Here is a 20,057-nt window from a genome sequence, read left to right as displayed (position 1 = left end):
ATACTGTGCGCTGAGCATTTTAACGTGTATTAATGCATTTAATCTTTTTATTTTATTTTTATTGTATTCATTTAATTTTGATGAGAAACCCTCTTGAAAGAGTTACTTTCATTGTCCCCCCATTTTTTTGTACCTTTTGAATATATATTTAAACATGGAAACAAAGAGGTTAAGAAACTTACCTCCTATTGCATAGCCCGTAAGTGAACCTCACCAGGCTGGCTTTGGAGCCTAGGCTCTTAACCAATATACTGCAGTGAAGTATCTTTCTGCATCTATATTTTATTTTTTTTTAACTTGCTTTTGGATTATTTCTTTTTTGGTAAATACCCCTCTATTGGGTTAGAGTTTATGAGCATTTTAATGTCTTGACACATGTAACCCAATTATTTCTTTCAGGATATTTGGTCATGTTTAAAACATCCATGGAGACATTTGGTCTGTGCCCAAAGGTCCTTGGTATTTGGTCCACAACATCCATGAGCATATTTTATCTGGGCCAAATGGTCCCTGATATTTGGCCCTGGCAAAAATGTCCTGCTTAGAAAATGCCCCAGGGTTCAGATGGCCCATAATATCTATTTATACTTTGGTTTATAAGACTAATATATAAAGATACTGTCATGTTTTATTGGTTCAGTGATTATGTTGTGGCTGTGTTGCCTGTAATAATCTGTCTTGCCTCGGTGGCCTACCTGCTAATGGCACATGGGGTTAGGTAGAAGGGTCAGCATGGGCCAAATGTTCCATGGATATTTTGGACAGGACCAGATATCCACTAATTCAGTTATTTTCCAGGATACCATCAACCACATGTATATGTATCCTTAAAAAAAAAGTAATTATTGGGATGATTTAATTGATTCCATTTTTTCCATCTAATAATGAACTCTGATGATGTCCCTAGTACTTCCCTATATACTTGGGTGACAATAAATTATTACTTTTTAATGTCTCTAGAGAGGGGCCACAAACACAGGATAGGGTCAAGAAAGGTTTTTTGAAGGTTCAGTGTGTAATAGTAGGTGAATGTCTAGGCTTAACTTATACCTAAGAACTTCTCATTCTTTTTTTTTTTTTTTTAAAGATTTTATTTATTTATTTTTAGGGAGGGGAGAGAGAGAGAGAGAGAGAGAGAGAGTGAGAGAAACATCAATGTGCGGTTGCTGGGGGTTCTGGCCTGCAACCCAGGAATGTACCCTGGCTGGGAATCGAACCTGGGACACTGAACTTCTCATTCTTAATCAAGGCTGCCTTTGAGACTGGGATGAAAACTGTGGACCTCTCACTAGAAAAATGTCTATAAACACATGATTTAAAATTTTCATATGACATATTTTATTGTGTTATAAGTTGATTTACATGATAGACCATATGAAACCAATCTGCAAAGATTTCTATGTCTCATTTTTGTTTTTATGTAAAATTATTTGTACAGAATCCAGGAACAAAATCCAAAATTGTTTTTAAAAGTTAACTTTAGTGGGAAGACCGGCTTTTAAGTCGAAATTGTGGCATCGTCTTTGATACAGCAATACATGCATCATTTCAAAACTCCCAAACAGCTTTCGCTCTCTGTTTTAACGACAACCAACGCTGAAAACCTGATTTCTAAGATGTGCAGAAACACAATTGGAATTAGAGGTAGATCAGTTAAAGCAAGAGTTTTTTTAATAAAAAAAATTAAGAATATTTTCAAGGATTTTTAAAATAAAGACTTAAATTTTAAGAACAGGTTTTGGTTTGAAGCAAAATGGAGAGGAAAGTGCAGAGATTGCTCACATACCTACTGCTGCCACTTTGGTTTAGCCTCCCCCATTGTCGACACCCCCCACCAGAGGGGTGCATTTGTTGCAGTGGATAAACCCACACTGTCACGGCACAATCACCCGAAGTTTACATCAGGGTTCACTTTTGGTGTTGCACATTCCGTGGGTCTGGATCAGCGTAAATGCCCTCTGTCCGTTGTGGTACCACACAGAGCATTTTCACTTTCCTCGCATCCCCTGTGCTCCCCACCTGTTCCGCTCCCCTTCTACAGCCCCTCGCAGCCCCAGACCTTTTTACTGTCTTGCCTTTTCTAGAGTGCCCTATAATTGGAAACATACAGTGTGTAGCTTCTTTGGATTTGTTTCACTTAGCATTATGCATTCAGGGTCACTTTGTGTCTTTCCTGGCTTGATAGCTCATTTCTTTTTAGCACTGAGTGCTATTCTGTTGTCTAGATGTACCACAGGTTTTCCATTCATGTACTGAAGAACATCTTTGTTGCTTCCAAGCCTGGTGAATGTGAACAAAGCTGCCTTAAACATCTTTGTGAAGTTTTTTTGTGGGGACATGTTTCAACACCTTTGGGTAAATAATCCAGTAGTGCGATTGCTAGTAGGTCATATGGTAAGGGTATGTTTAGTTTTGTAAGAAACTGCCAAACTGTCTTCCAAAGTGGTGGTACTGTTTTGCATTCCCACCAACAACGAATGAGAGTTCCTGTTGCTTTATACCCACCCTAGCATCTGGTGGTGTTAGTGTTCTGGATTTTGGCCATTCTAATAGATGTGTAGTGCCATCTCGTTTTAATTTGCATTTCTCTGATAATGTGCTTGTGTGTGTGTGTGTGTGTGTGTGTAATGCACATAAGCGTACATAATTGAACACATTGCTATTATTGCTTTCAAGAAACTGATAATCTGTTAGATCAATTAAGAATAAGAGAAATTAAGTTTGTATTTTACCTTCCCTTATTTCTTCTTCAGTGCTCTTCTTTTTTTGATGTTGGTTAACGGGTCTACTGGTAACAAATTCCCTCAGTTTTTGTTGGTCTAAGAAGGTCTTTATTTCTTCTCCACTTCTGAAAGATAATTTCTCAGGGTACACAACCCTAGGTGTTTCCTTTTTCTGTGAACATTATAAATATTTCACTCCACTCTTCTTGAGTGGAAGTGAACATGGGTTCTAAGGATAGGTTAGATATAATTCTTATATGTGTTCCTCTGTAGATTTATCTTTGATTTGAATTTCTGTAATTTGAGTATGATATGCCTGGTTGTAGTTGCTTTCTTTTTTTTTCCATTTTTTTCATTTATCCTCTTTGGTGTTTTCTGAGATTCCTGGATCTGTGGTTTGGTATCTGAAATTAATTTGAGAAATTATCATTATTGTTTTAAATATTTCTTCTCTTCCTATTGTTTTTTTCTCCTTCTCGTATTCCCATTGTGTATATATGTTCCAACTTTTGTAGTCGTTCCACAGTCCTTGGATATTCTGTTCTGTTTTTTTTTTTTCAGTCTTCTCTTTGCTTCTCAGTTTTCTGTATCTTTTCAGGTTTCTGTTGAGATGTCTTCAAGTTCAGAGACTCTTTATGCAGCTGTGTTCAGTCTGGTGATCAGCCCCTCAAGGGCATTCTTCATTTCTGTGACAGTGCTTTTGATTTCCAGCATTTCTTTTAGTTCTTAGAATTCCCATCTCTCTGCTTATATTTCCCATCTTTTCTTGCAATCTGTCCTCCTTACCCAGTAGATCCCTTAGCGTATGTATGAGTCCCCACTCTGATAATTCCAACATTCTTGTATGATTGTGATGTTTGCTGTCTCTTTCCAAATGGTGTTTTCTTTTGGCTTTTTATTATGCATTGTAATTTTTTTTTCCTGATAATAGCCGGGCATAGTGCAATAACTTTGAGTTAAAGGAACTGCTATTAAAAGGTCTTCAGTATTGTGGTGGAACAGCATGGGGAAGAGGAAGTGTTCTGTAGTCCTGTGATTAGGTCTCAGTCTTTGGTGCGTCCATCTTTGCCTCCAGGCCAGTGATTTCAACCTTTTTCATCTCAGGGCACAACTAAACTAGCTACTAAAATTCTGCAGCACATTACAAATATATTTTTTGCTGATCTGACAAAACAATAGGTATATTTTTTATTTCATTCACATTGGATGGTTTTGGTAATGTTGGCTGTTGTCATTTTTTATTTAACAATCTAATGGGAAAAAAGTCAGTGCCCCTGACTAAGTAGCCAGGTATTGTATGTTTTAAAAATTCTTGAGGCACACTAATTGAAAATTGCTGCTCCAGACTGTGAGTGCTTCTCATTCTGTGCCTCTTCCCTAGATGAAATTACTGATTTTTGAAGGCATATTCTATTAAAGTCCTCTATTTCTATGCTTATAATCCATTTCTCATTATGATGTCATATTTATACGTTTTTCTGTCCCTTGAGCTCTCTTCCTCTAATTGGATTTGCTGAATTTTTAAAATTTAATCAATTATATTATGGTTTTTAAATACTAATTAAGCTAGGTTAGCTTATATGCTGCAATAAAAACAATCCCCAAGTAATCAGTGCTTAAAACACAAAGATTTATTTCTTGCTATGTCAAGTCCATGTGTTCTTGGCAGATTGTCTTCTCTGTACAAGCTTTGCGTGGCACTTCCAGATCAACACCTGCCTCGCTGATTGCTAAGATTGTGGGGGAGAGTGCAGAATGGGCCCCAGTGGTCACATGCTTCCATTGGGAATGCATATGTCACTAATACTCACATTTTATTGGCCAAAACAGGTCACATGACCATGCCTAACTCTAAGAGGGAGAAGAAACGTATTATCCCCCTTTATGCCCAGAAGGAGATGGAAACTGGATAATGTCATTAATACCCTTTATATCTTCATTTTTTTTACTAGCTGATTGTGGTTTTCTGAGAGTTTAAGTTTTTTCCTTTTTTTTTTCCCTAAGAGTTTAAGTTTCTAACCCTGATTGTGGACACTGTGTTGGTAAGCCAGATTACCACTCCAGCAACCCCTCTGCCCCCCAAATAGAGTGAATATCTTAGAAAAAGCAAATGGTTTTTTGCCTTTCGCATCTTTGGTTAGAAGTTAGCCAAGATCATTATCTTTGGAATTGAGAACATTGTGATGAGTCCTTTGTATCTAACAATTCCTTAAGACTGTAGATGGTTTTCATGTATACATTATTCTGTGTTGATAAATAGCACAGGCTTTATCCTAGCCTGCCATGACATTCTGTTCTCTCTTCCCCTTTCCTCAAATGATAGCCAAGTCTGTTGAACACTGTAGTCCAGTGAAGGTGATGGAGGGAGGGGGACTGGGTATGGGCCCTTTTTTAGGGGTGGCCCTGAATCGGAGGGGACTGGTGAGCAGGCTCTCAGGGCAGGTCATGGGTGATGTCATGGCGGGTTGCTTCTCCTTTGCCATTGATATTACGTTAAAATATCTTTGTGGAGACTCAGCATTTCAGTTGTGGGCGATAGCCTTTTCTAATTTCTAATGTTGCTTGAGGTTTCCCTTTTGCGTTAAGTTATCTCAGGATATTAGGTTAGCATTTGAGTATTGTTCCTTCTTTTCAGCTTGTTTGGATGTAGGTTAATTCAGATATTAGCAAGGAAGAAAGGAAGGAAGCAGTTTGAAACCTGTGGTTTTCCGGAAACATTAGATTGCATCTCAAAGTAGATACAAGGGTATGCAAATACAGGGTCTGGCACAAATAACACCCCTTTCTGTTACAAAATCATAAGCATGTAATTCTGTAACATAACAATATCACACTCGAGCATACCATAGAACATTTTAGGTGAAATGTTTAAATTAAAACTATAAATTAGTACACCCATATTATTACCCTACCAACTACACTCAGGCATGTGTTACTTCTGCTAGACCCTGAATATTGGGTTTATTTGTTGAAGACAAGAAGTTCACCTTTCTTCCACTGTTATTCTGCACTCTTACCGCCTCTAACAGCTGTAAAATAGAAATTTATGAAGTCAGTATTCATTTGCTCAAATAAAATACTTGAAAGTTTATATATTGATATTTTAGTGCATGTCATTTATTGTCATTGGCATTATTTAGTAAACAAATGTTTATGGTATGCCTATGAGCCAGGAGATGGTGCTGGTGATTATCAACGTCAACAAGACAGTCTCTGCCCTCCTGGAGCTTGCTTTTAATTAGGTAGACAAAATTAAACAAATATTGGACGATAAACTCCATGATGAAAAGTTATGTTTAGCTACAGAGTGATGGGTATTAGTTATTTCAGATAGGGTGGTGGGCAGGGCCCCTCGGGGGAGGTAGCATCTGCAGTCCCTTGAATGAAGGGAGGAAACAAATCCTGCTCAAGGACAGGGTTTTACAGGCAGAAGGATTATAAGTACATTATCCACTCTCCCCCTGTGCCCCTTCATGTGGGAATAAGCTTCTTGAACTTGAAGAATAGTGGTCAAGTCGGTGTGGCCAGAAGAGAGGAAAGGAAAGGTTAGAAAGGCCATGGATATTTTTCCACATTCAATGGGAAGCTACTGGAGGATTTTTGAGTATGGGAGGAGGGAATAAATTTATATTCTAAAATGATTTGAATAAGCTCTGCTTACCGTGTGGAACTTGGGGAATGAATAGACACAGGAATATCAGTTAAGAGGGCACTTCAAACTGTTTTGGCCAGAGATGATGATGGCTCTGGCTAGGGCAGAAGCAGTGGATGGGAGACAAAGGTCAGATTTGGGATATGCAGTGTTCTGAAAATAGAGTTGACAGATTTTGCTGATGGATTAGATGCGAGGGTGTGATGTAAAGGAAGGAATAAAAGTGACTGCCAGATTTTTGGCTTGAGCAACTGGAAAAATGATGCTATTATTTACTGAGGTGCAATGCTGGGGGTAGGTGCAGATTTAGGGGAATCTGTTAATGTTGAGAGTTGACTCTGAGATCCTAGTAGATGTCCAAATGGAGAACTGAATTTGTGAGGTTAGTGCTCAGGAGAGAGGTGGGGGGGAGAGAGAGAGAGAGCAAGAGAGCAAGAGAGCGAGCGCTCATACAGATACCATCTGTATGCTGACAAATTCCAAATTTGAATTTAAGACCTCAAAACTGGGTAATGTTCCTTGGAGGTAAATGTCAGCAGAGAATAGGGCTAAGAACCGACCCTGGGCTCTTAACATTTTGAGTTGGGGAGAAAAAGGCAGAGGAAGAGCAGCCAGCTCATGAGGAAGGGAAAAAACCCAGCAGAGTGTGTCATTTTGCAGTGCAGGTGAAATGGAGGGGAATGCTGCTGTAAAGTCAGGTGAGATGGGGCTGATACTGACCTTCAGGTTTCATGAGGTGCAGAGGCCATTAGTGACTTTTGACTGGTGGCCCTGTGGAGTGGTGGAGGCAGGAAGCCCCGGAGTTGAATAGAAGAGAGAATGGGATTAAGGGGAGGTGTTGAAATACTGAATAGAGACAACTGTGTGGAGAGCTTTTATTAGAAAGGAGAGCGGAGAAATGTGGCAGTTGCTGATGGTTTTGTTTCTGAGAGAGGTAAAAGTTCTGGTCACCCAGGTTGGAATGTGTCCCCTCCTCCGCTCCCCCCACACACATACCACCCAGCACTTGTCACATACCAGCTTGGTGTCCTACAGTTCAGCTCACATTCTGACACTACCTGGAAATAGCACCAGATCCCACAGGTTAAGGTCTCTGTCCTACAAGACTCCCTCCCCCCTCACCAACTTCAGATGACAGTTGAAAACCCAGGTTGTCGCCTGTGCTTCTGATCTACTAGCTATAGATTGGAGGTTCCAACAACCCCTTGCCTGGGTTCCGTTAATTTTCTGGAGTGACTCTCAGACCTGGAAGGAACATTTTACTTACTAGATGGCCAGTTTAAGCATTTAACTCAAACCGGGAAGAGATGGAAGGCACGGGGAAAGGGCTCGAGGTCCCGTGCCCTCAGAGCACACCTCTGACCTGGCGTCGGGTGTTTGCCAACCTGGGAGCTCTTTGCACCCCTTCCAATTGAATTTTTATGGGGGTGTCATTACGTAGCTATGGTATCGCTGACCATAGGCGATTGATTCAACCTTCAGCTGCCCTGCCCCTTGAGGGAGGGTGGGACTGAGAGTTCCAGAGCTCTGAATCACAAGGTTGGTGCTCCTGGCAAGCAGCCCCCATCCTTAGGCTCGGTTCAAAATTCACCTCCTTAATACAAAAGACATGGGTGGCTCTCATCACTTAGGGAATTTCAAGGGTGTTAGGAGTTCTGTGTCAGAAACGGACAAAAGACCAAATATGTATGTTTCTTATAAATCACAATGTCACTGGAGGGCTTTCTCTTTTCTTTAATGCGGGCGATCTTTACAGTATGTTTGTATGCTGCTGGTCATGATCCCCCAGGAATGGGGTGGGGGGGGGAGATAGGAGATTTTTGTAACCTTGAAACCGATACTCTCGGTTTTAAATAGTGGTTTGGAGACGGTGGGTGTTGGGTTGCAGTTTTCTCTACCCCACCCTCTTCAGGGAGCCTTTGTCATTTTCTTTTATTTTTTTCTCCTTTGGCTTGCTCAGTCGTATTGTATATCTTGATAGATTTTTATCTTTGACATTTCTGGTAAGTGGTGATTATTAGGAAGTTCAACCAATTGTGTATTAAAAAATGTAAAAGACATTTAACAGGGACTGTTTCCCAAGGCCCATTGTTTACCACAAAAAGGAAGCCACTGACTTCTTGTTACATCAGTGAAGATAAAATTATTTTGTGAACACAGTACTCCCTTTGTTAGTAACATTTTTCAGACTATGATCAAAAGAAACTACTCTGAAAACAATAAGTCAATGGGAAATGAGGACTTTTGTTACAAGTGGGGCTCTCTGGAGTGAGAGCCCTTAAAAATCTCATTTCTCTGCATCACACTTTAAATTCTTGTAATTGTGGAGAAAATTTGGTATAATTTAAATTATGAAAAAGATAGTTTAAGCAAGTTTGAATTAGGTATTCATTTCTTTTTGAAAGGTACTAAAAAGTTTTAATTAATTTTAAGGGAGTGGATGTAGCAATACAAGATTGTGGGAATGTTTGCTTTCATTCTGAAGCAGGAGGAAGTTCATATCACTGTGAAGATAGTATTACAGCGAGACCATATTTAAGGAGTGAGTAGACTGTATATCACAACCTCTTATCTTCCCTCCCACTGTAAATTTATACTTAGTAGAAAAGTCATCAGGTAAAGTTTGATAAAAACAAAATTTAGAGAAGACAAGGGTGTGGTAGTAGATTTGGGCTCACTGGTGACCAGCCTTCTTGGACTGTTGGGCTTTTCTGTTGGGATTTTATCCTCTGTGCCTGCCCTCCAGTGCCTTCTGCCTCCCATGCCTGCTCAAAAAAACTTTCTTCTAATATCTTTGGCAGTAATAGTTTCCCAGTTTTTGAGTACCTAAGGACAAACATCTCAGAAAAGCAGATTATGTTTAGTTTCAAATGTGTGCCACTTCCCCTAGTGTAGTGATTCTCAACTTCCTTTTTTGGGTGGGAGGTCTACATGTAATTATCGAGTACATGTTATTCTCCTTTTCCTTTTCTCTCTGTAATTTGGGTCTTCCAAATCTGCAGAGTAGTGTCATATAATATAGAGTATGTTTAAACCATGTCCTTTGTGCAGTTTTGGAGTTCTTGTTGAAAAGTATTACCTCTCCACTCAGCACCCCTACTCCCTCAGGCAATTCTCCACCATCGTTCATGTCCAGGGGTCATTCGTGGAAGTTCTTTGGCTGCTCCATTTCCTGTACAGTACTTTACACCCAAGGCTATTCTGTAACTGCCTGTCTGTACTTCTTAATCCCCACACCCCTTCACCCATTCCTCTACAGCCCCCTCCCATCTGGCAACCATCAAAACACTCTCCACATCCATGATTCTGTCTCCGTTCTTCTTGTTTGCTTAGTTTTTTTAGATTCAATTGTCGATAGATATGTATTTTTGCCATTTTATTGTTTATAGTTTTGACCTTTTTTATGTTACTTTACATTTCATATAATAATGGTTGGTGACAGTGAACTTCTCTAGTTTTTTCTCGTCTGGAAAGTTCTTTATCTGCCCTTTGATTCTAAATGATAACTTTGCTGGGTAGAGCAATCTTGGTTGTAGGTCTCTGATCTTCCTGACTCAGAATATTTCTTGCCAATCCCTTTTAACCTCAAAAGTTTTTTAGAAAAATCAGCTGACAGTCTTGTGGGAACACCCCTGTAGGTAATTACGTTAACTTCTTTTGTCTTGCTGCTTTTAAGAGTCTCTCTTTATCTTTAAACTTTGGCAGTTTAATTATGATGTGTCTTGGAGTGGGGCTCTTTGCATCCATCTTGTTTGGAATTCTCTGTGCCTCCTGGACTTGCATGTCTGTTTCCTTCACCAAATTAGTGCAGTTTCCTTTCACTTTTTTTTTTTTAGATAGATTTCCCAACTTCTTGCTCTTTGTATTCTCCTTCTGGCACCCTTGTAATGTGGATGTTGGACATCTTAAAGTTGTCCCGAGGCTGCTTATACTATCCTGAATTTTTTGGATTCTTTTTTCTTCTTGTTGTTCTGACTGGTTGTTTTTTGCTTCCTTATGTTCCAAATCATTGATTTGATTCTCGGCTTCATCTTCTCTACTGTTGTTTTCCTGTAAATTGTTCTTTATTTCAATTAGTGTGTTCTTTGTTTCTGACTGGGTCTTGTTTATGCTGCTGAGGGTCGGTCTTCACTCAGTTCCTTGAGCATGCTTTGAACTCTGTTCACCAGTGTTTTGAACTCTGCATTTAATAGATTGCTTATCTCCATTTCATTTAGCTTTTTTTCTGGGGCTTTGACCTGTTCTTTCATTTGGGCCATGATTCTTTGTCTCCTCATTTTGGCAGCCTCCCTATGTTTGTTTCTGTGTATTAGGTAGAGCTGCTTTGACTCCATGTCTTGGTAGTTTGGCCCAATATAGTAGGTGTCCTGTAGGGTCCAGTGGCACAGCCTCCTCTATCAGCTAAGCTGGGTACTCAAGATGTGCCCTTTGTATGTGCTGAGTACACCCTCCTGTTGTAGTTGAGCCTTGGTTGCTGTTGGTAGATCAATGGGAGGGATTTACACAGGTCAGTCAGCTGCAAGAATTGGCAGTGACCACTGAGCACCAACCTCTACTGTCTGTGGAGGATCAGCTGTGCAGTGGCAGGGTGGTGGTGCTCTGAAGTGGTCTGTCTACTGGGTGTGCAGGACCTTGGGTTTCCTGGGGTGGTACAGGCCAAGGTCAGCCCCCAGCTGTGTTTTGCCTGGGGGCCACCCTGCATGAACTATAAAGCAGTCTGAGGTGGCTGCTACTTGTGCTGAGCTTAGGGATTCCGGGCGGAGCCAAGCTGTGAATCTAGGGTGGCTGCTGCTAGTGCCGGACGTGGGGCCCACTGAGGCCAGTGGTTGTTTGAGAGGATTTAGGAAGTTGTCAAGACATTTTGTTTTGTTTTGTATGTCAATTAAAAAAAAGTTATCTAGTATTCCTTTTGAATGAACAACGGTAATCACATACATTGATTTTGTATGTGATTATTCTGAGTATACACTTAATACTTCCAATTCTTCTAATACTTGATAATTCTTACAAAACAGCCTTGAAGGTGTTACCATTCAAAATCTCAAAATCTCAAGGCTCTTAAATAAATGATTTTCAGTTTTAAAAATAATTTCAAAGGAATTTCAGTGCATAGGAGTGAAAGGAGGACATTCCAGATGGATGAAAAGTCGGGGCGCAGGAATGCCTAGCATGTGTTTGCACAGAGCAGAGTGCAGCCTGGCTGTGGTTAGAGGACACGAGGGAAATGGGCCAGCAGTTTATTTCTTTTCATTAGGACCTTGACTTTGAGGCTAACGAGTTTCTGGATTTTATTCTGTAGGCATTTGGAATACCACTGAATTACCAAGCCACGGAGCATTGTAATTTGAGTTGTGTGTTAGGAAGGTGCATCTGACAGCAGTATCAGGTGCTTTGGAGTAGGGAGAGGTAAGTTAGAATGACCACTTAGAATTCTTTTGAAGTCATTGGCAAGAGTTAGTATTGTGATTGGGGCCAGTGCAAATGACTGGTAATTGAGGGCAATCTGACAGATGAGAAAGGAGAAGCACAAGTGTGTGGTAAGAGGAAATAACGAGGAGTCTGTGGTGCACGAGGGCAGTATTATTATTATTATTATTATTATTATTATGGTGGTCAGATGTAGGTTTAGTTTTCAGTGTTGGCCTCGTAAAATGAGCCTGGGAGCCTTCCCTCCTTCAAATTTTTTGAAATAGTCCGAGAAGGGTAGGTGTTAGTTCTTCTTTGAATGTTTGGTAAAACTCACCTGAATCCAGCCATTCATCCAGTCCAGGAGTTTTGTTTGTTGGGAGGTTTTTGATTACTGCTTTGATTTCATTAGTTGTAATCTGTCTATTCAGATTTTTTAATTAAGTTTTGGAAGATTGTATATTTCTAGGAATTTATCCATTTTGTTCACTTTGTCAAATTTGGTGGCATATGTTTTTTTGTGATATTTTCTTACAATTCTTTATATTTCTTTGGTGTCAGTTGTTACTTCTTCACTTTCATTTGTGATTTTATTTCGGACGAATTTTTTTCTTGATGAGTCTGTTTAAAGGTTTGTCAATCTTGTTTATCTTTTTAAAGAACTAGCTCTTGGTTTCATTGATCTTTTGTATTGTTTTTTAGACTGTTATGCTTATTTCTGCTCTGATCTTATTTCCTTCTCACTTTTGGCTTTGTTCTTTTTTACAATAAGTTTCTTTAAGTATAAAGTTAGATTGTTTAATTGATTTTTCTTGTTTCTTGAGTTGGGCCCATAATGCTATGAATTTCCCTCTTTAGACTGCTTTCAATAGATTTCAAAAGAGATTCAGAGAGCTTAAGAGCACAGGAAGAGAGACTTTAGCATCCTTGAACTGAATGGAAGAGTTTACGTTGGGCATCCTCTTTCAGTTTAAGAGACTGAGGGTATCTGTAGTGAGGAAGGGACTACATTGTGTCTGGGAACTTGAAGGGTAGAAAAGTTTCAATCTCTCTAAGAGGGAACTCACTAGCGTCAACCATCCCTCAATTTAGAGTGTGAGACAGAATAATAGTAATGAACAGTAATGTACTTATGTTAGTCTTTTATAGAAATAACTTATATAAGGTGTAGTCTGTCTCTTATGCAATATCATTTGTATAATCTACCAGTAGCTGGGGTGGATAGAAAGAAAATTTGGTTAAAATGAGGAATCATAGGAAGCAGACATACTTTAAATATTTTATAATTTATAAGTATATAAGTGGTTATATATCATCAGACTTCTGCTGTTTAGCTGAGGCCTTCTCTTTAGGATATTTTAAAAGTGACTTGCCTGTTTCAAATTGGGGAACAAGTTTCAGTGACAAAGAATTGTCTTCTTTGCGCTGATATTTTTTATGTAATTTGTAACTTAATCACATAATTATAGTAAACACAACTGGCATAAACAGATTTTGGAAAAATAAAATGTACTCTTGGTAAGCATGCAAATCAATTATTGGGAGAAAAATGCAATGGTATATCAGAGAGAACTCCCCCTCTCCCCAAAGGAAATTGAAACTTGGAAGTTGTGGCTTGTTCATGGTTTTAGGTTTGGCAAGAGTCTGGCTTTACTTTGAATCCAGTGATACATTTTCCATTGTATAGTATTTTACAAGGTGATGAGGAATGATATGTGAGATGTTGGTTAGTGGTGAAGTTATTGCACTACACACACACATATATATTAATATAGCGTGCAAATTTAAAGCATCACAAATTTACAGTGTACTATTTGAGGTTTTCGTATATTTATAGAATTGTGCAACCATTACCACGATTGAATTTAGAACATTTTTATCATCCTCCAAAGAAACCGTGTACTCATTAGCAGTCACTCCCCATCACCTCTTCCCTGATCCCAGTCAACCGCTAATCTGTTTTCTCTCTTTATAGAGCTGTCTATTCTGGACATTTCATATAAATAGAATCTTGTAATACATGGCCTTTTGTGACAGCTTCTTTCTCTTAGCAAAATGTTAAATTTGTCTACATGTTGTAGCATGTATGTATCAGCACTTCATTACTTTTCATGGAAAAATAATATTCCATTGGAAGGATATATCACATTTTATTTATCCATTCATCAGCTGGTAACATTTGTGTTGTTTCTGCCTTTTGGGTATTACAGATAGTGATACTGTGAACATGTGCGCACATGTTTTTGCGTGGCTGTATGCTTTCGTTCCTCTTGGTGTATACCTGAGAGTGGAACTGCTGGGTAATGTCTAACCTGTGAAGAGCTGCCAGACTTTTCCAAAGTGGCTGTACCATTTTGTATTCCCACCAGCAGTGTGTGAGGGTTGGGAAAGTCATACACTTGTCAACACTTACTATCTCTTTTTGAGTATAGCTATGCTGGTGGGTATATATATATATATATATATATAAAGTGATTTTATTTTTCTGACTATAACAGTAACAAATGCCCTTTGTAGATATTTTGGAAAATACAGAGAAGCATAAAAGACAAAAATCACTTATTTTCAATCACTATTTAGAAATAATACTTAGTGGGTTTTTTCCTGTGTTTTAATGTAATTCAAAAAATATGGCTGAAATTACATATGATTTTGAGTCCAGCCTTTGTTTTGGTTAACAGCATTTTCCCACATTATTTTGAAATTGCATTTTAGTAGTATCCTATAAAAGAATGCCTGTTCTGTTCTCTTTTCTTCTGTGTTCTTGTTTTTGTAATTTAGCTTTTCAATTTACAGTTGCTTCAGAAGAGTCTGGGGAGAAAGTAGGAATAAATATTTGTGGTTAATGTAACCATGTTTGACTAGAAATTCTAGGTTAACTGTGGTCTAATATTGCATCTTATGAGTAAATCATAATTTAGTTAACTATTTTCCATTTTTGGACATTTACCTTTCTTACTGATTTTTAATAAATAATGTATAAAATTTGTACATAAATTCTATGCATTTTGAGTTCACAGAAGTGTAATTACTGGGTCAGTAGCTATGAATATTTTAAAGATTCTCGTTACCTTTTGACAAGTTGCTTTTCATGGTGGTTGTCAAATTTATGTTTCTTTTAGCAGTGTATATTTTTGCCTTTTTAGCTGTACCCTCTCTAGCAACGAGTAAGTGGAAAACAGTTGAGTTTTAAGGTCACTGGAGCAGGGATTTTTCAGTTTTGTTCTCTGATGTATGTGGTGCTGATACAAAGTGGGCATCATAGGCATTGAGTATATGTTGAATTGCTTCCAGTAGGAAAGAGAAGTTTTTTTTCTGAGGGACAAGAAAATAATTGCCTTTTGATTGTCCAGGAAAGTAGCCTTGTTATACTGATCATATTACAGCTTATGTTTTTATGAAAAAGGAATGAAAGTAAAAATCAACTATATTTGGGGAAATTGTCTTCAATTTAATTTTGTGTGAACATTTACATGTTTCAGAAGTCAGAGTGACACATTGAAAAGTCTTAACTCCTGTCCTCCCTGTTTCCTAATTATTCTTTATAGGTAGCCATTTTTACTGTTTTCTTAGTACTTCACAGTGCTTCACAGTGCTTTTAGAATAGATATTAACAAAAAAGAATAGTGTAACTTCCCCCATTTTAAAACATAGAAGGTAATTTACTATATATAACACACATATAAAATGTATATACATAACTATATATACATTTTACTTATATAGAATGTATATATGTGTATATCATATATCTGTAGCTTGTTTATTATCCTGGCAATCTTTTCATAGAAGAACACAATGTGCTTTCTCATTCATTTTTGCAGTTGCATGATATTCTTACGGTTGTATCATAGGTGGCATTGCCATTGCTTGTGGGTTGTTTTTGGCGTTTCACCTTTACAAATAATCCCACAATAATCTTGTTGTAAACTTTGTTTTGTGAGTGCGCAGTTAAAATATATCCATAGAAGAATGTCCCAGAAGGATTGTTAAGTCAAAGGAGAAATGCATTCTTAATTTTGTAGATACTGCCACTGCTACCAGCAATGGTAAGAGTGCTCACATCTTGGGATACTTTTTGAACGATAGGTAGTCCTAAGGTCATTACTGAAGGCCCATAATGCGTATGGCTGTAAGTACCATGGAAGCACTCTTAGGATCATGGCCCTGTGTCGTCAAGGAACAGGTTTAGATGTTTAGAGGGTGGGGAAATTCATCACGTACTTGAGAAAGATGTTATGGGTGGTGAGTAAGAGATTTAAATTAGCACCTTCAAAAGATTCATTTTTATTTCCTTGTTTTCTCTCTCCAGATAGATTCTTTCCTTACACGGTTGAGTATTTTCTTTTTAATAAGTAAATTCTTCTTGGCCAAAGTCTCCATTATAAAAACGAATTTTAATAATATGTTATATGAAACTGCTAAAAAATGTAAGAACTTTTGTTCTAAACATTTCTGTTACCGATAACCAACCAAGCTTTTCCTTTTTCCTTCTAGCCTTTGCCATTCCATATTCTGCTTTGTACATGGTGAACCACCGCTGCTCTGCCCCGGCGTGCCCACTTGCGTGCCTACAAAGTCCCAGATTAAAAAAGCTTCTAGATGGATCCTTTCCAAATTTGGTGTCTTTTCTACAAACTCTGTGCCTCAACAACCCTTTCTAACTGGTAAGGATATGTACTTAAAAAAATAATAGAAATTTGTAAAACAATTTATGGATTGTCTTCTCCTATTTTATACCTTCTCTTTTTACATGTGAGTAATACTTGCACTTTTTTTTTTTTTTTGCTAATTAAAAAAAAATCACATCTCAAAAAAGTAACATTAAGGTTTTGAAGGCTTTAAAACCTCATTTCCATATTATGTTCTGGATACAGTATAATATGTATTATTTATAAAGAATAACTATAAAAATATGCGAACAACTTTATGTACTTGTGCTTTATGTACCCTATCATCCTTTAGCGTAAGACTGAGGTAGTACTTACACCATTTCCTATCTATTTAGGTATTTGAGTACATTGGGTCAAGAACATCCTCTTCCTAGCTATGGTAGATTATGCACACATTTATGGAGATGATAAAAGAGGTGTGTAATGCCCACTCTTCTTTTTATAGCATGGCACTATGCATGCCTTTCCATATTCTAACAAAGACACTAGTCAGCCAGCATGTTTTTGAACATCTCGGAGGTTTACTCAGAACACATTTGGGGGAGGTGGCGCAGAGGAGTAAAATTGAGCAGAACAAATTGCGGAAATCGGAGAACACTAAAATACAGTTATTGAAGTAAGCTCATTTTGACTGCTGGTCAACAAATATTTACCAATTGCCTGCTGATTATGAATGAAAATATGTAAGGGCATTTAGCATTTTAAGGGAGTAAGTTACCAAATGGAAGCCCTGGTGTTAGGTGAGGACTCAAGGCAGGGAGGTCGAGGGAGGTATGGTGTGCATTTCCGCTCTTGTTTTGATCGTTGATTGCATTGTGTTCTTGAGTACCAGTTAATTAGCCTTAGTAGACCTTGGTTTTCTCATCTATAAAATGAATGAAGTAAACTAAATGATTTATAAGGCTCTTTGGTATTTCCATACACCTAACACTTTATGACCCTAATGAACAAGTTGATAGGTTTTTGGGTTTTTTTTTGAAGATAACTTTTCTTTCCTAATGTATCTTACATTTTTAGACTATTTTCTTTAAATTGTGGGATTAGAATAAGATCCTCACTATCAGAATATAATTTAAAAAATTATATTTTATTGATTATGCTATTACAGTTGTCCCGACTTTTCCCCTTTTGCCCCCTCCACCCAGTATCTTCTACTCCCTTGGGCAGTCCGCATACCATTGTTCATGCCCGTGGGCCATAAGTTCTTTGGCTGCTCCATTTCTTATACCATATTTTACATCCTCATGGCTCTTCAGTAACTACCTATTTGTACTTCTTAATCCCCTCACCTCTTCACCCATTTTCTCCCTACCCCCTCCCACCTGGCAAACTTCCGGTAACTAACTACTTTTCTCTTGATTGTAAGAGTCTCTTTTATCTTTAACCTTTGGCCTTTTAATAATGCTGTGTCTTATAGTGGGCCTCTTTGCATCCATCTTGTTTGGGACTCTCTGTGCTTCCTGGACTTGCATATCTGTTTCTTTCACCAAATTAGTGAAGTTTCGTTTCACTGTTTTTTCAGATAGATTTTCCATTTCTTTCTCTTTCTAGTCTGCTTCTGGCACCCCTATGATGTGGATGTTGGACATCTTAAAGTTGTACTGAAGCTGCTTATACTATCCCGAATTTTGTGGATTTTTTTTCTTCTTGTTGTTCTGATTTGTTTTTTGTTTGTTTTGCTTCTTGATGTTCCAAATCATTGATTTGATTCTTGGCTTCATCTACCCTACTATTGTTTCCCTGTAAATTGTTCTTTATTTCAATCAGTATGTCCTTCATTTCTGATTGGATCTTGCTTATGCTGCTGAGGATCCTCACTAAGTGGTGGTGCTCTGAAGTGGTCTGTCCCTGTCCATTGGGTGCATGGGCCCTGGAGTTTCTTTGGTAGTACAGGCCAAGGTCAGCCCCCAGCCATGTTTTGCCTGGGACCACCCTGCCTGAGCTGTAAAATAATCTGAGGTGACTGACTGCTACTTGTGCTGGGTTTGGAGATTCCCAAGTGAAGCTAAACTGTGACTCTAATCTGGCTGCTGCTAGGGCTCACTGAAGCCAGCTGTTGCTTGTTTGATAAGACTCAGGAGACAAGACCAGCCATTCTTATGGGAAAGAAGCTTGGCTGGGCCTGTAAGTTGGGTGGGGTAGAGCCTCTGTGAATCTCCAAGGTAGGTCACACTGGCATTAGCCAGATTGATGGAGTCTGAGGTATGGCACCAGCCTACTAACTCTGTAGGGGGAGGGCTCAGCAAAGGGACAATGGCCAGTGCTTGCCCTGCTGCCAGACACTTCAGTCTCTCCCTGTATTCCATTGGTGCCCTTCAAGCTGTCACCCTGGTGCTCAGAGGGAGTGAGTCTGAGTAGGTGAGTCCATGCGTGGGTTTCCCAAGAGGAACTGCTTAGGACTCCAGCAGCCTCCTGCACCTACTCCATACCCACTGGTTTTCAGAGCCAGAAATTGTGGGAACTTATCTTCCTAGCACTGGAATCCTGGACTGCGGGGCCTGGTGTGGGTCTGGGACTTTTGCTCCTGGGATATCCCTCCCGAATTTTTATCCACGTGGGTGTGGAGTGAGCCGGTTTTGCATCTGTGCCCCTCCTACCAGTCTGGATGGATGTGGTTTCTTTAATTCCGTAGTTGTCAGACTTCCATTCCACTCAATTTCTGACATTCCTGAGTGATGGTTGTTCTATATTTTAATTGTAATTTTGATGTGGTTGTGTGAAGAGGCGAGCCAGGTCTGCCTACGTCGCCATCTTGACTAAAAGCCCAGAGCATTTTTCAATTAACTGTTTTCTTTTGAAGTTGACCTCTTTCTTTTATTCCTTTTCTCTCCACGTTCTTGTCCTTTTCTTCTATTGACCACTGGAATTTTTCTTCATTTAACTCACATGTTCTTTCTCTGTCTCTTGCATCATATTTGTGGCTCCCAATGTGTTCCCCTGACCTGGCTAGCATCCGACATTTCATCTTAGTAATTTCCCAGGATCACTATGTCTTCAACAGTGGTTCCAGTGATGGGACTGTTTTAAAACACACGGATAGCCTCTGGGATGAGTTCAGCAGAAGGGTGTGGCTCTTTGGTGGGTAGCTGAAACCGAGCAGTAGACCAGCATTAGTTCATCAGGACCGGAGCCTCACTGTTTGTGTCTACTAACAGTGCCACACCACACCCTATCACCTCTTGCCTTAGAGCTCATCATCACCAGGTACACTTCCGTTTCTGAGGTCCTGGAGAGTTCCCTGCAATGGTCATGACCCTCTATTATGTCACACTTTTCGAATCTGTTCTTTATCTTTGTTATGACTTATGGTTTCCTGGCATTTTGTTCTTGTAATTGTTGGTTATTTCCTAGCCTCACTAGCCTCCCACTCACCCAAGCCCCATGGTTGCCCCTGCAGCAGCAGCAGCAGCAGCCTACATTCTCTTGCCTTTTTAACATCCTGAGGCACCTGTTCTACCAAATCTCCAATTTAAATTAATTTACCATCTACATTTTTTAAAAATCCTCATCCAAGGGTATGTTTATTGATTTTAGTGAAAGAGGGAGAGAGGGAGGGATGGAATGAAGGGGAGAGAGAGAGAGGGAAACAGAGAGAGAGACGTT

The 20,057-nt window shown here is 39.0% G+C and overlaps 1 protein-coding gene across 3 annotated transcripts in view; it reads left to right on the top strand.

Moving 5' to 3' along the window:
- Positions 1–20,057, top strand: part of FRYL (FRY like transcription coactivator) — a 241,791-nt gene that overhangs the window by 20,798 nt on the left and 200,936 nt on the right. For all 3 annotated transcript variants that reach the window (XM_036020307.1, XM_036020309.1, XM_036020304.1), the window contains exon 2: positions 16,279–16,448. The gene's annotated coding sequence lies outside the window, so the exon portion shown is untranslated. The remainder of the gene's footprint in view (positions 1–16,278; positions 16,449–20,057) is intronic.

This window comes from Phyllostomus discolor, chromosome 1 (genome assembly GCF_004126475.2).
Source record: "Phyllostomus discolor isolate MPI-MPIP mPhyDis1 chromosome 1, mPhyDis1.pri.v3, whole genome shotgun sequence".
Lineage (NCBI taxonomy): Eukaryota > Metazoa > Chordata > Mammalia > Chiroptera > Phyllostomidae > Phyllostomus > Phyllostomus discolor.
The sequence above is the reverse complement of the archived record's forward strand: the minus strand, read 5'-3'. Positions and strand labels throughout refer to the sequence as shown.